Below are 4814 nucleotides of genomic sequence, written 5' to 3'. Positions count from 1 at the left end.
AATCTCAATGTGTCTCAATGACAATTTTATTTTTATAGCACATTTCATTACATGAAAACGTGAAAACAAAACACAATAATAACACAGACACGTGCTCAAAGTGTGGAATTAATTGATAGCCTCCAAATATTTCAAATGCTACTTCCATCTGTTTTACACTTATATATACTAAAAATAAAATACATTAAATAATTATAATAATGTGAGATTTTTTTCTGTTTGTTAGCGAAAAAGCAAACTTTACAAATTCATCGTTAATCACGATATTTTTGTATTAAAAAAGCTTTCTGTTAAAGAGTGTGCACATGTGGTGGAGTAACCATTATAGAAAATACTAATTGCAGTCAATCATGATCACTAATGAACTAACAGTAATGAACCTTTCGATCAACACTGTTCATGTAGAATCGTTCCAAGAGCCGTTGAACTAAATCATTTAAAGATCTGAATTACCACGGCGTTCATGTCCGTTCACATGTGTGAACGTCTGCCTCAGTATTTTTTTTATTCTTTGCTTTAATTATTTTCATGTCCATGTGAAAAGTGTGTGTGCCACGAGAACCTTGTTACAAAGCTTTTCCTAATCTGAGCTGTTTCTGGCAGGGTCATCCTATCATGCTGTCAGAGGCAGAACACCAACAGGTTTCCACGTAGGCTGCTGTTCCCACAAGATAGATGTCTCCAATTTCCTGATAGAATGAACAGTGACTGAGATCACAACTGTCTCCTCCAAGTCAGCTGCTGTCTTCATCGTCATTTTCCAGTGTTTATTTTTTATATCCAGGCCACAAAACTACAGCATTCATTTTTAACTTTTGAGGTCACTTCCTGTTTGTCACACGAGCGATTTATTACTCTTCATTTCAATAACAACGGTCACTGTGGAGACATCTACACTTTTACTTACAGATGAATCAGAAGTCCAGAACAACAGAACAAAGAGGCTGAAACCGATTTGAGTGTCTTGGATTAAGAAGAACTCCAGAAAACTCAGATCCCCTCGTTTGTGTGTGTGTGTGTGTGTGTGTGTGTGTGTGTGTGATCCCTGGGTCTGGTATCATTTGACAGACAGCCAATGATCCTAGAGAGAGAGAGAGAGAGAGAGAGAGAGAGAGAGCCAGAGAACATGTGGATGCAGAGATAAGAGTGGCTGAGATACTGCAACGAGGCAAGAAGTGATACTGGAATTACAAGAAGGACACGTGGGTTTATGGATGCAATCCTGTTGGTGTGTGTGTGTGTGTGTGTGTGTGTGTGTGTGTGTGTGTGTGTGTGGTAGATAATAGAGTTACAGAGGAGCAATTATGATGAAGAGAAGAGTGAACCTAAGAACTTTTCTTCACATGGCTTCACATGGGAAATAACAGTAAACAGAATTAAAGTTACAAACATGAAGAGCGTTTAGGTTTGTTTATCTGCTCAGTCATGTTAAGGATACATGTAGCTAATTAGCCAGAACAGGACTTCTGCAGAGTAGGTGGTCGAATCATAGCAGGTCCATTTGTGCACAAGGAGATGATCCTGAAGGGACCATTAGCTAAATTTAGATCAGGTCTCTGTTTTTTATTGAAGTATCACTAAATCTGGTGATCACACCTATATTGAAAAGGGAAAATGAGGGAACACACACATGTAAAGGAGGCTCTTAAAACATGCGGTCATCCTAATTGAGATTTCATCAAGTCAGCAAAGATGCACAGAAAAGAAGACCAGACACCAACTAGGCAGGGCCAGAAGGACAAACAATGTTGTCATCCCTTATGAGGTCCATGGACCTCTTGGGGACAGTTGCTCTTAGAACTGAAGAAGCTTCTTGGATGAGAGGTGAAATGTGTTCAAGAAACTTAAAGAAGTCCAGATGCTTTTCTTGCCAAACTCTTTAGACCCACACATGTGAAGTTGTGCTGACAAGGACGACACCAAACAAGGCGAGGTAAACGCTTTTAACGGTGAAATAAAAAATAAATAAAAAGGGTGATTTATGCCATTCAGCCAAGAGCTTTAAAAACTTGATTTTTTCGATGTTCTATTGTGAATAAAATAAGTGTTTATAATATTTACAGATCACATTTTGGGTTTTTTCTCACACAGTGTTCCTATTTTGGAGTTGGGTGTGTACAAAAAAACACGGTAACTGGGAGGTTGTTTCAAAATCCACTTCATACATATCCCTGTATGAGGATGGAATCAAGAACCAGTTTGAGTTGTTCAGTTCTTTGGACTTGTTGGTCTGCTTGCCTGATCCTGCTCATCGGTTCCACTTATACAATAATCAGCTAATGTCAGTTGATGCACAGTCAGCTGTGGCAGGCACAGTCCACAGTGTGGACACAGACAAACAGCTGCATTATCCTGCTATCTTAACCTCAGCTCTCGGCTCCACAGCCAGGCCTTGAACTTCAACAGGTCACAAACTGATGGTCAGTCAGCAACTTGACTACCTGTTCATGTTTCTACAGTAGAATCACCATGGAGACCACATTAAAGTCTCTTTGCACTGGTTGCATTTCTGCTCTGCACTCCTACCTGAATAATGAGAGAAAGCTCATATGTGTGTCCTCATTAGGATTTGTGTTGGTGTGTGTGGAAGTTAATGATGATGAAACAAGGCGTTTCAGGAGACATGCAGAAATAATGTAAAGAGTAATGTCACAAATTACTTTCTCCTGGGAGTAAATAAGCAACATACTGCATTACTTTTATGAAAAGTGTAATGTGTGCAATTTCTTACGTTTTTTTGAGTAATGACCCAACATTGATCACAACAAAGAGGGAAAATAACTCCAACATGCACAAATATTTGACTGCACAGCAAAATCTTTGACATGCTGCTCATGTGATGGTGGTGACTAAAAGTGGATTCAATGAGAACCCACTGTGAACTGTTACTGATACTGATAATGGAGTTTAAACGGCTGAATTATTATCTTATTCTCATCCCTAATCCTATTAAATATTACTATTATATGAACTTTGTCTGTTACAATGAATCATGTTGACCGACTGTATGTTTTCTTTGAAAGCTCCACGACCTGGAAACGTGTTCTGGAAAGAGACAAAGGATTGCAGCAGCTTCCACTTTGTGTCCATACGCTGAACTGTGGACAAAATGAGAAGGCAATCATAATTTTACAAGTTATTGTATTTTAATAAAATAATGAATTATTGGGAACAGTAGAAGTTTATCAAACACATCTGTCTCCATTTCAGCAGCTCACATTAGTTCCCTAGACATCCATCATCAACCAGATGTGTGACACAGCTGTTGTTTCAAATTGATGTCTGTGGGTTCTAAATTACATCCTTTGCTCGTGTAGGTATAACTGGCTGTATTTTTTTTCTTTATCACACATTCTGCAGATTTCTGGGTTTTATCTTTACAGGGTCACATGATTTTATAATACCAATGGGGCGCTAAAGAAAACTTTCCTTTTTCAGTGTTTCTGTCGTTCAGGTAATGTATTTGAAGCTAGCTAGCTTCTAATTCACTGGATCAGACCTGCAAAAGCATAATGGAAATGTCCCCCAGTGAAGGAGAATTAAATCTTGCTGTTTAGATAGTTCGGTTACTCGACAGAAGCTTTCCTGTCTGGCCTGAAGTAAACCAACTGGACTTGTGGGGTAATGCTGTCAACTGTAACGTAAAAAGGACCCGGACAGCCGATCACTCAGACACACAGTGTAGTGAAAAGGTTTATTTTTCCTACAGTGAGCTGACGTGGACACTCGAGTAAACTATAGTAGATCGACAGGTACTGAGCAGTCTATGGCCACAGAAGGCATGGGTAGGTATACGGAGCGTACTTGTCACAAACGGACTGGGGTGAGGATGGGAAGGAGGTGGCTGAGGCAGGGCCAGGCGTGGGCAGACGGCAGTGCAGGCGGAGAGTGACCCGATCCAGGTGTAGCGAACCGAGGCGAGGACGGTAAGCTGACGCAGTAACTGGCATGGACAGTGGGAGTCTTTGGCTGAGGACTGCCTGACGAGTCATTAGGCGAGCTGGCAGGAAACAGACGACAAGATCCTCCATCAACACTTTGATCACTGAACGCCAAGTAAGAGTTGACTCGTGAACACTTGATGCTGAGACAATAATCTGACACCAAACGATAACAGAACCCAACCACCCCGGCTCCTAACAAATGTGGGCAATTTGCCTCCTATTTTCATGCCACTTCTTATTAGGACGTGACGGTGCAGAGTCCAGTAATTACACTGACATGGAAACAGATTAGTTGACCTGGAAACAATTGATTAAATTATACACTGTGTCTATGCTGCCCCTCAAAATGGAAACCACCAAAGTTAATGTGTTATAATTATAAGTTTATAATTCATCATATTTGTGGGCTGGCACACTGCGATGGTTCACAGCTGCGCCTTACTGGAAGTGTGTAAACGTGTTTGATTGAATCTATTTGTACATGTGCACCCAGTGCTGTAGACTGGTTTTAAACCAGTCACTGCAGGGCTCTAGAGTGGGACCAAATTTTTCAATGGTGCGACTAAAAAAAATCTTAGGTCGCACCGGTGCGACCAGCTGTTCGAGTGACAAAAAAAAAATAATACTCTGCAACTCTGAAAGTCTCCGTGTGGTCAACAGCAGACACACTTTATGCCCCTATCGTGGTCTAAACCAATCAGAGATAGTCTGGGGCGGGACCTCTCTGATTGGTCGTGGTCCAGATATTCATGTAGTCTGTGTGTACATTTGAAAGTGCAGGGCGGGCAGACAGAGAGAAGTGAGTAGCTTCAATAAAGCGATATCGATGAATTAAATTGACTTTTAAATATAACTGTGTTTTGCCAGAAA

Source organism: Perissodus microlepis, chromosome 2, assembly GCF_051167445.1.
Source record: "Perissodus microlepis isolate ML-2025 ecotype Zambia chromosome 2, ASM5116744v1, whole genome shotgun sequence".
Taxonomy (NCBI): Eukaryota; Metazoa; Chordata; class Actinopteri; order Cichliformes; family Cichlidae; genus Perissodus; species Perissodus microlepis.
The sequence above is the reverse complement of the archived record's forward strand: the minus strand, read 5'-3'. Positions refer to the sequence as shown.